The 12,120-nt window shown below is 44.3% G+C and overlaps 1 protein-coding gene across 4 annotated transcripts in view; it reads left to right on the top strand.

Moving 5' to 3' along the window:
* Positions 1 to 12,120, top strand: part of CD226 (CD226 molecule) — a 61,861-nt gene that overhangs the window by 23,719 nt on the left and 26,022 nt on the right. The gene's annotated exons all lie outside the window — the stretch shown is intronic.

The raw sequence follows: 12,120 nt of genomic DNA, 5'->3' as shown, positions 1-12,120 counted from the left end.
CAGAAAGAGTGAGGATTCTTGGTACTCCCTTAAGTGTAATTATCCAAAGGCAGAAATGAGATCTTCTTTTTTTATTTCTACACACACACACACACACACACACACACACACACAAACACACACACACCACACACCACATACCACCCAAACCAAACCATGGTAATAAAAATAAAGAATATAATGAGACAAATTATATCAAACAGAATTGGATAAAATTCGGAGTGTGTAGGCCACATAATATTTGAGTCCTTAGCTTTTATTTGCAGTTACTTAGGTTGACTAATGAACAGAAAGGCCACATCAGGTCACATTCACAGGATAAAGTAAGGGAGGAGCCCTGTGAGTCTCCCCACTGGGCACACGTTATATTTGACACGAACACATGGCTTATCCTGAAGGGAGGGGTGGCCAGCTTTTTAATGAAATTGGGTTGGGAGTAAAGAGATTGGTGCCTCTTTTGTGATTAAGAAGCCACTGCTGCCTGGGGATGCTCACCATCCAATGGCACATGAGATGTGTTCATGTCTAACAGATGTCAGAGTGGAGTAACGACAGCATGACACCCTTTGCGGCGAAGTTGGAGGAAGCTTCACCAAAGATCTCATTTGAGGAGGTTTTCAGGGTGAATACAAGTTTTGGGGGTATCAGCAGACAGAATAGCACAAAGACATGGAGTGGGGATACATGAGGGCCACGAGTGGTCTAGTGAGGACGGAGATTACAGGCCACGGATGGATATGGTGACGAGGTGGCAGGGACAGAGTTTGTGCTTGAATGAGGCTCCTGGGAGCTGGAGGTGTTGAGACTGTAGGTGTGCAAGAGAGAGGGCCACGATCAGCTTTGTAATTGGTGCGGACTGCCCTGTCAGAGAAAGGTGGGTAGAAATGTCCACAGCCTCAGTGTGAAAAACAAATGCATTTTAAGACAACAGTGACTTCTTGTATCTAGATGGGAACAGAGGAGGTACATACAGACACACATGAGGTTACATGTTTAGTTAAAGGGCTTCACATCTAGTAGTTTTACTTGTCTTTCCACGTAGGAGCCACAATGAGCTATATGATATGAGTCTATTATTCTGGCATATAATTTGCTTCTTTCTATTAAGAAATTGAATCACATTTCTGGGTTCAAATACTGACTTTACCTTCACTAGCCATGATTTTTGTCACCATATCTTTAAAGTGATAATTATAATTGTTCCCCCAAATGTAGGGACAAACATTCCCTGAAAGCGTTTGTCACTTTCCTCATGTCAAATTACAAGTACCTAGTATATAGTAAATATTACGATTAATTGGCCAAAATAACCACACAAAGAAGAATGCACCAAAGTTGTTTTCTTTTGAAGAATTATGAGTAGTCCTATGTCAAGAGAGAAGCACAGAGGACATATTTTTCATGAAAGCAAAAAGAAAAAAAGTCAAGATTTTTCAAATATTATAGAATTGAAGGAAGGAATGCATGAATGAGACAGTAAGTGGTTATCTATACTAATAAAAGGGTAATATGCTAATTAGAGTGGACATCTTCCAGACATCCATCCGGATGTCCATCCGGACAAAGCCACAGTGGCTGCGAGGGCCTAGGGCCGGCGCCGCATGGGAGGGGTGGGCAGTGCTGTGCAGGAGGGGCTGGCCGATGCTCAGGCAGCAGCGTGGGAGGGGCGGCCACGGCTCAGGCAGCCATGGCGGCTGGCAGTGGTAGCAACAGTGGGGTGATGGGGGGGGGGTGCCTTCCCCTGATTGGCCAGGTCACCTCCTGCAGAGGGAGGCCAGACTGTGGCTTAGGTCAGGGGTGAGGTAGAGGTGGTTAGGGGTGATCAGGCCGACAGGGGGGCAAGTTAGGGGCGATCAGGCTGGCAGGGGGCAAGTTAGGGGTTATCAGGCATGCAGATAGAGGGGTTAGGGGTGATCAGGCAGGCAGGCAGATGAGGGGTTAGGAGCCAGCAGTTCCAGATTGCGAGAGGGTGCAGGCCAGGCTGAGGGACCCCCCCCCCCCCCAGCACGAATTTCATACACCGGGCCTCTAGTCCTATATAATAAAAGGCTAACATGCAAATCGACCAAACAGCGGAACGACCAGTCGCTATGATGCACACTGACCACTAGGGGGCAGATGCTCAATGCAGGAGCTGCCCCCTTGTGGTCAGTGCACTCCCACAGGGGGAGTGGCTCTCAGCCAGAAGCCCTGAGTTGGACTCATGGCTGGCGACTACAGTGGCAGTGGTGGGAGCCTTTCCCACCTCCATAGCAGCACTTTCCCACCTCCATAGCAGCACTAAGGAAGAGCAGGCCTAAGTCGTCAGTTGGACATCCCCCGAGAGCTCCCGGACTGTGAGAGGGTGCAGGCCGGGCTGAGGGATCCCCCTGAGTGCACGAATTTCATGCACCATGCCTCTAGTATGTTATAACCTCCAAAGGCATTCTTTTATCTTGTATCTGAGTAGACTGTTGAAAGTTACAGGGTATCCTTTCTGTGAACAATTCCTGAGTTTCAAAACTCATGAAGTGAAGCTTCATAAAAGTGAAGAAAAAAAAAAAAAGAGAGAGACACAGGCTACCTTCTATAAGACCAATGGAGGGAGAGTTCATTTGTAAGCTCTTTCTAAGATCAGCAAAGCAGCTCAGATCACCTGTTGTTTTTCCCATTTCCTGTTTTGGATTTGAGCTTATATGTAAAGAGTGAAAACAAAGTAGTATGAAGGCAGGGAATCGTTCACATTCCTGAAGATGACTAATTGACACTTTTTTTTAAAGAACTTAATTTTTTAAATCCTTGTGCAACTTTGGGTCCTATTCAGCAAACTCCGCATCTTGTTACTGGTACTTGGGCATCGGTCATGATAAACGATTCCGTTGTTCGTTCTGACCCTGCATTGTTCTGCAAGAAAAGATGAAAATATACTTTGCCGAGTGTCATTTATTTCACACAGAGATAATGTGCTTTGTCTCTTCAGTGTTTATTTATTCTTAAAACGTAGATAATCTTCTTGTCTTCGGTTCTTTTGAAAAGTGGAGTCATTAGCTTTCTTTTGCTGCCAGACGTTGTTTGAAAGGTTTTATCTGCCTCCCAGACGATCCTTTAAATATTTTGGTGAAAATGAAATCTTTCGTCTTATGTAATAACATTCCGTGGCTCAAGGCTTCATTGGCACAATTTTAGATATTCTTTTTAGCCATATAAAAGGTCACTTTTTTCCTCCTATGTTTGAAAAATCTCCCTGACAGCTTTTCTGGTGTGTTTGAATTGCTCAAGCTTCTCCAATATTCTTCCTCACCTTGAGCATAATGGAAACAGAGAGGCCGCAGCCAGTTTTTGGTTATCCTTGAGAAATGAAGCAGCAAATTAGCTGAGATAACATCCAATTCGCATTCGAGGCAGCGGTTGAAGCCTCTACTGTCAAAACATTTACTGTTGGAAGTTTTAACCTTTTTCGATGTTTGACATTTCTCTTCCTTTTCCTCCTTTTCTCTTGTTCCGGTTGCCGAGCCTCCAGCGGTGACAGGAATTCTCAAACGCTCCTCATCATTCAGTTTCTAGGCTTCGGTTACTTCCTTCATCCACACTGAGTACAGCCGCCTGCTCCGTCTCCCCGAAGTCTCACTGTCCAGCCCCAAACATTCACACTACATCACTAAGCATGAGCATATTGGCCAACATTCCAAGCCTTCTCCTCGCCACCTGCATTTCCTACGATTCCCCACGCACACCGGCGTGTCCTTGGCGGTTGCCTACCTCTGTGTCTTTGCTCCAAGTCCAGCCAAGACTTGCTTCTGTGCCTGGGCTGTACCTCCTCTCCCACTGCTTCCCTCTCCTGGCTCCCACTGCGTGGACTGTGACGATCTGTTTAATCGTGTGGCTTCCTTACTACTTTATTGGCCCTGGGAAGATAGGGACCATGTCTGTCTTATTTTTCACTGCATCCCTAATATCTTCTCCAGTCCCATACATATATTAGGCCCTTACTAAAGATTTTTAAACTGGATTCATGATTAAAGCAAGTGACTCTTGTGTAAGCTACCCAGGTGGGGATAGGTCTTGCTCAAATATATATAGCCCATAAATATGGCCTCACCAATCTTTTTACCATAGAATCCTAAGGGTTGGTTTGCTTGATTGGGGTTAGCTCCCCACACTGCCGAAAGCTGTAAGAGCTGTGTGTTGTGGGGCTGTGGTGAATGCGCCCTGCTTGAGATTGAGCTGGTGTCTGCCAGGCCTGGGACGTCAGGCTTAGAGAGGAGGCTCTGACTCATGTTCAAGGTTCGAATCCAGGGACTCTCGGCCACGATAAAGCTCTTTGCTTCTTTCGGAGAGCTTCCAAACTGATCCTCATTTCCTTCCCCAAACCTTCCCCCTGCTACTTCAAAGCGTAGTGATCAGCGGGTTAATTGTTAGATGGGAGCCTTCGTCTTTGATCCTTTTCAGTTGCCTTTTCTCCTAACACATTATCTGAGGAATTAAAGATACGCTTATCCACATACGTCAGGGCATACCTGACACTCTAGGCCAGGCGTCCTCAAACTACGGCCCGTGGGCCACATGCAGGTGTTTTTGCCGTTTTGTATTTTTACTTCAAAATAAGATATGTGCAGTGTGCATAGGAATTTGTTCATAGTTTTTTTTAAACTATAGTCCGGCCCTCCAATGGTCTGAGGGACAGTGAACTGGCCCCCTGTTTAAAAAGTTTGAGGACCCCTGCTAGGCTCTACAGCAGCGGTTCTCAACCTGTGGGTCACCCCACAGGTTGAGAACCGCTAGCAGGGTCACCTAAGACCATCAGAAAACACAGATATTTACATTATGATTCATAACAGTAGCAAAATTACAGTTATGAAGTAGCAACGAAAATAATTTTATGGTTGGGGGGTCACCACAACATGAGGAACTGTATTAAAGGGTCACGGCATTAGAAAGGTTGAGAACCACTGCTCTAGATGATGAAAGATGAAAGTAACAATTTGGGGGAATCTCTAGAGGTTTGGTGCAATGACCTGGTTGTGTGTCTTCCCATCAGCTCACACTGTGCCTTACTTGTCTTTGTGTCAATACACAGTAATCTCTGTTGAAGGGAGGAAGGAAGGAAGGAAGGAAGGAAGGAAGGAAGGAAGGAAGGAAGGAAGGAAGGAAAGAAGGAAGGAAGGAAAGAAGGAAGGAAGGAAGGAAAGGAAGGATAAAAGAGGCAATTTTGTTTGTAATCCGTCTTCCAGTCTAAATCCCCCACCCGGCAATTGCAGGCCCTCATTCTCCTCTAAACTTTGGTCCTATGGAAGATAGTAACATGTGACCTGTGACCTGTGACCTGTGACAAGGCAGGCTGCTGACTCTTCATTCCTTTGCTGCAGCCAGTGTGTTCCGAGGCACTAGCCTTCTAACTGGAAAGCAATCTAATGGGCAATTTTTCATGGGTGTGTTTGTTGGTGCAGCTGGGAGCGGAGGTCGTTATGTGCATTTTAACAAGGACAAGCAAAGAAATTGATTTCTGATGACAGGATTTAAGGCACCATAAAATAAGATATTTGGGAACAGGGGCTTCCTTGGGAGCCTCCTTCCTCTGTGAAAGCAGCCCAGTTCCCACTCGGAGAGTCCTGTGTGCCTTTCACAGGGTAGGGATGGCAGCCCTGGCCTAGGGGCGGCTGCTCAAGCCTCCTGCCTCGTGGGACTCCCTTCTCTGCCACCCGCCAGCTGGGCCTGCCTCCGGGCTGTCGGGAGGACTCGGGGTGTTAGCACATGTAATGCATCTAATGCTGGCACATGGTAAGGGCAAATTCCAGGCCTGTTAGTTTGCTTTTGAAATATGTTGAAAATGTTAAATGTATATGAGACAAAATGCTTACCATCGTCTCCAGTGATAGTCACCGACACAGTCTGTTTTCTAGTCGGGGAGGATTAGGGTCAGTGTTCATCTTTTGATTCTTTTTCTGTAAAACTCGGCCATGCAGAAAGTCTACCAGAAATTTCCAAGTCTGCGAGGCCAACGGCTGACATTTTCGTGGAAAACAAGCCAGTCCCCTGGGCTGTTTGTCTTCGTCTGGGTTTGCAAGCCCTCAGAGCTATACTGTTTAAAATTCTTACCTCCCATGAGTCATTTATGTTTCTGGCTGGAGAAAGTGCAGCGTTGCTCATGTACTACAGCAAACCTCGCGGTGCTGACTTATAGAAAGCATTGCTCTCCCTCATTGTACTGGAACGGAGAGACGGGAGTTTGCTTTTTAACAATTAAAACCTGTGAGCTAAAGTTACAGCATGAGGATCCATAGCCCCTTCAGATGAACACCCTAAAGATTTGGGGGCTCTGTGAAGCGGCCAGGAGGCAGCCTGGGTTCTGGGGGGCCCACCTGAGGCCACAGCAGCTGAATCACAGGACGTTTGAATCACAAGTGGTCCCAGGCCTGGGCCATAACCTTTTGCTCTTTGGTGTTCACAGGGGCACTGCGTTCTGGAGAAACTGCACACCTTCTCTTACTGTGTGTTTTCTGGGCCGTGCCTCTGCCCTGCCAGCTAGGACATGCTTGCCTGATTCCAGCTACTTCTTCCATTTAAACAGATGGCTGAGCTCGCGGCCTCGGGATGCTTTGTCAGGTTGTGTTTTTATCTCTTCCAGCAGCTCTTGTTCTTCCCACTTATCTGTGCTGTTCAGTCAGGCAGTCCTTTAGCTTATTTTTATCTTGTTTGGCTCCTTCCCCTGTATCTGCACTTTAAGTGAAGGACAGAGAATGGCCACGTGTGTGGAGGGGCGTGGAGAAGACGGCTGATCCCCCAATGGGTGGCCTTGCTGCTTCTGATCGGTGCTGATGGGATCCAGGTGGGATCCGAAATGCTGCGCCCATGAAGTCCTTACCCTGTGTTAGTTTGCTCTGGCACTGAAACATTTTTCCAAAATGATCTATCATCATGCTAGAAAAATCCCATACAAAGTACAGAGGATTCAGTCATGTTGTTCCACATGCACACCATGTGAGAACAACACAGACAAGCTGTTAGCATGGCCAAACCCAGAGCCCTGACAGTGCCCGGTGCTGGCGAGGATGTGGGGCCGCAGGAAGGCTTCTTCACTGCGGGTGGGGGTGGATGCAAAACGAGGCAGCCACTTTGCAAGGTGGGTTGGCATTTTCTTACAAAACCAAACACACTCATCCTACAAACCAAGCAAGCATGCTCTTTGGTGTTTGCCCAAAGGAATTGAAAACTCATGTCCACACAAAAGCCTGCCCACGGCTGTATACAACAGCCTTTTCATAATTACCACAACTTGGAAGCCATCAAGATGCCCTTCAGGAGGTGAATAGATAAACTGTGGTACATCCAGACAATGGAATAGTATTCAGTACTAAAGAAATGAGCTATCAAACCATAAAAAGGCATGGCGAAAGCTTAAACACATGTTACCACGTGAAAGAAGCTACGTTGAAAAGGTTACATACTGCATGAGTCCAACTCTATGACATTCTGGAAAAGGTAAACTGTGGAGACACTCTTTTGAGTTGCCAGGGGTTGAGAGGAGGGAGGGACGGATAGACAGAGCACATAGGATTTATAGGGCAGTGAAAATACTCTGATATCATGATGATGAATATGGGTCATTATACATTTGTCCAAATCCACGGAATGTACAACATGAAGAGTGAACGCTAAGGTGAACTATGGACTTTGTGGGATTATGACGTGTCCATGTAGGTTCATCCTTGGTAAAAAATGCATCAGTCTGGTGAGGGATGTAGGTAATGGGAGACTGTGTGTAGGTGATAGGAAATCTCTGTACCTCCCTCTCAATTTTGTTGTAAACCCATAACTTCTCTAAAAATAAAGTTTTTAATTATTTTTAAAAACACACTCCTGAGGGTGTTTTTATTGAGTTGAGAGAGAGAGAAGAAGGGAGAGAGAGAGAGAAACATTGATACCAGAGAAAGATTGATCCGTTGCCTCCCGCACATGACCAGACCCAGGATTGAACCCCAAACCTAGACTGTGTCCTGACCAGAAATTGAACTCAAAACTCTCAGTGTATAAGAGGACGCTCCGACCAACTGAGCCACCCGGCCAGGGCTAAAAAGAAAGTTTTTAAAAGCAAACAAACAAACAAAAAATTCTCCCCACAATCTATTCTATGTTTATGCTAAGAATTAATATATAACTAGTTAGAAATGTAAAATTAACTGGCTTTTAAAATTTTTGTTTCTGTTTTTAGGACTCAATTGTAATCAAACCTTTCCTATTAACAACGACAATTTGATCGCCATTTTAAGTAGATTTGCTTTCCAAATCAGGGTGCCAGGGTCCTTGTGCACGTTGGGTCCTCTCGGTTTTTGGGTTGTTTTGGTCGCTCTCCATGTGCCGAGCAGGAGGATCAGGTGCTCCGGGCAGCAGCCGGCCGCATGTGAGGGAGGCCGGTTATGCAGGCCTCGCCTAGATTTCCACCTGCCTCCAGCCAGCTCTTCGGTTCATCAGGAGAGGTTAAGGGAGTCCACACTCTGCTTCCAAACCACCTGCCTCTGGGGCGGGCCTGCTTCTGTCGGTTCCAGCCTGTGTCTGTTGACAGGTGGGCCTGGGTCCTGATGTAGAGCCCCCCTTCCCCGGAGACCCCCAGGCCTGGCCTCCCTCCTGGGTCTGTCCTTTGTGCAAATACAGACACTTCACAACCAGTCACAGTCCATGGTGTTGCTTCCTGGTAGCAGGGTGGGTTAGATGGGCAGATAAAGCAAGTTTCTGAGATTGGAGGACAGCTGTCGCCACAGAGGAAAACAAGCAGGTATGTGAGCACTGAAGACCAACATCAATGCTGCCGCCAGGCCAGCCTGCGTCTCATTTCCGAGGCTTCGGCGCCGTGTAAAAATGGGTTTCCCTTTCTTTTTGCCATTTCTTTTATGTTCTTTCATTTTCTCAACACAGTGTGCTATGATCTGATTTAGCCTTTTACTGATACTGTCTCTGGCTTCTTATTTTCTCATGCCTTCTTTTCCCTGTCTTAGTTTTATTCTAATTGCTCATTTGTTTCCTTTAAGCTTTTATATTCTTAGTTTTTTTCATTTCTTATGGATTTTCTCTCTTTCCTTCTATTTCCTCCCTGTTCTTGTGCTGGCTGATAACCCACAGATGAAATGTTTCCTGTGTGCTTGTCATGTGGGTAGAGTGTTAGCTTTGGTAAATGGTTGCACAGCTACGGGGTGAGAAGCGGGAGTGCTGTGGTTTTCTCTTTCCAAAAACTTTCTGACACATGGAACCACTTGCTGAAGAAAAGAAGGTGGTTTGGTGGGGACGAAACTATCACAGACGGTCTTCTAGTTGAATACAGACAGCGAACCTTATTGTGTTTTAGAGTTCATTTGCACTTTCTCTCAAGTGGGGATCTTCTTCTCTCCTCTCTTCTTTTTCATTGGATGTCAAGAAAGTGGCTCTCAGGCCAGCCTGAGCAAGTTAGTGACACAGAGAGGCTGAGATTAATGGTCTCTCCCAGTTCCACATTATTGTCCAGGGTCCATGTGCCCTGTGACACCATGACTGGCCTTCCTATTTGGACAGTAGGCTGAAATTCCTCGTCAGCCATAGCAGAACTATCGGATTAAACAGACTGACATAACCTACCCCCCCCCCAATCCCCCCCCCCCCAATAACCTAATTCTTGAAGGTTATTCTCTAGATCAGGTTCTTCAATTGTTTGGTCTCAGGATCCCTTTATACTCTTTTTGAGAAAAGATTTTATTATGCTAAGAACATATAACATGAGGTCTAAAGTCTTAACAGATTTTTAAGTATACAAATAATGTTGCTAACTACAGGCACTATGTTGTACAGCAAGCATATCTCTAGAATGTATTTATCTAGTAGAACTGAAACTCTACACCCACTGAGACGCAACTCCCCACATCTCCTCTGCCCAGCCCCTGGCAGCCACCATTCTATTCTTCGCATCTATGAGTCTGACTATTTGAGATTCCTTACAGAAGTGGAATCATGCAGTATTCTCCATTGTGCATTCTTGGCACTCTTGTTAAAAATCAACTGACCATATACATGGGATTTATTTCTGTGTCTGATTTATTTCACTTGGCATATTGTCTTCCAGGTTTACCTGCGTTGTCTCATAATGCAGGATTTCCTTCTTTTTAAAGGTTGAATAACATCCCATTGTAATATATACCAAACTTTAAAAATCTATTTATCCATCGATGGACATGTTTTCACTTGTGAATAGTGCTGCAATAGAGGCTGTGCCATTTTATATTCCTACCTACCATGTAAAAGGGTTTCAATTTCTTCATATTCTCGCCAACAATTGTCTTTCTCTTTTTATTTTATTTTGTAATAGTCATCCTAACAGATGTGAGGTGATATCTCATTGTGATTTTGATTTGCGTTTCCCTAATGATTAGTGGCATAGAACGTCTTTTCATATATCAGTTGGCCATTTGTACATCTTCTTTTTTAAAAAAAACCACATATTTTATTGATTTTTTACAGAGAGGAAGGAAGAGGAATAGAGAGTTAGAAACATCGATCAGCTGCCTCCTACACACCTCCTATTGGGGATGTGCCTGCAACCAAGTTACATGCCCTTGACTGGAATCGAACCTGGGACCTTTCAGTCCGCAGGCCGACACTCTATCCACTGAGCCAAACCAGTTAGGGCTGTACATCTTCTTTAGAGAAATGTCTATTCAACTCTTTATCCCATTTTTCAAATTAAATAATTAGTTATTGGTTTGTTTTTTTATTTTGCTATTGAGTTGCAGGAATGCCTTACATATTTTGGAAATTAATCCTTCCAGGTATATGGTTTGCAAATGTATTCTCCCATTGTGTAGGTTGCCTTTTCACTATGTTCACTGTTTCCTTTGCTGTGAGGAAATACTTTAGTTTGATGTAATCTCACTTGTCTATTTTTCCTTTTGTTGCCTATGCTTTTGGTGTCATATTCAAGAATCATTGCCAAGGTCAGTGTCATGAAACTTTCTCCTATGTTTTCTTCTGGGAGTGTTAAACAGTTTCAGGACTTACATTTAAGTCTTTATCATTTTGAGTTGATTTTTATGCATGGTATAAGAGAAAGGTCCAATTTTATCCTTTTATAATGTGTTTTTCCAAGAACATGTGTTGAAGAGACTATCTTTTCTCCATTGTGCATTCCTGGCACTCTGGTTGTAGATCAGCTGATCATGGATATATGGATGTATTTCTGGGCTTTCCATTCTCTTCCATTGGTCTGTATTTTTGTCTTTTTGCCAGTAACAGGTTGTTTTAATTATTGTGGCTTTGTAGTTTAGTTTGAAATCAGGAAGTATGACACCTCCAGCTTTGTTCCTTTTCAAGCTTGTTTTGTCTATTGTGACCTTTTGTGACACTATATGAATTTTAGAATTGTTTTCCCCATTTATTCTTTTAAAAATGATGGAAGACCCCAAAGAGTTTGATTCTATAAATATTTATTGTAATAGAAATGAAAACCAAACAAGATTTAAAAGACCAGAATTTATAAGCATAAAAGCATACATCCCAGTAGCCATCAGAGACTCTGAAAATCTCTACTATATATTCTTATAGGATAAGAGTGAATTTATAATATACATATTCTTATAGAATAAGAGTTAAAAAGTAAATTACATTTTAATATGACTATTAAAATTGGGGTGATCTTTCAGATCTCAGAGGGGGATACAGGAACCCTTTGGGATCTCAGGCCACACTATAAAAACTGCTGATTGAGGCATCTAATGATTATGTACTAAGTGCTGTGTGCTGGGTATTCCAGCTCTGGTGGTAGGAAGGTGGGAAAATATTGGAGGACTCTGTAGTTACCCAGGAAGTCATAAAACACAGGGTTTTTACTTTATGCATAAGACAACCCATATGTCTGAAAAATGAATTTATGTATATATTCAATGAAGATGATTTGGTATCTCTTTTATGAATAATAAAATCTTAGTTGGCATTATTATAATCTAGACTAGAGGCCCAGTACACGAAATTTGTGCATTTGCGGGAAGGGGTGGGGCAGGGTCCCTCAACCTGGCCCGTGTCCTCTTACAGCCTGGCTTCTTGGCTAAGTGGCGCTCCCACTAGGAGTGCACTGACCATGAGGGAGCAGTTCCTGCATGGAGCATCTGCCCCCTGGTGGTCAGTGCG

The sequence above is a fragment of the Cnephaeus nilssonii genome (genome assembly GCF_951640355.1).
Source record: "Cnephaeus nilssonii genome assembly, chromosome: 11".
NCBI lineage: Eukaryota > Metazoa > Chordata > Mammalia > Chiroptera > Vespertilionidae > Cnephaeus > Cnephaeus nilssonii.
This window is presented reverse-complemented; position numbering and strand designations above follow the sequence as displayed.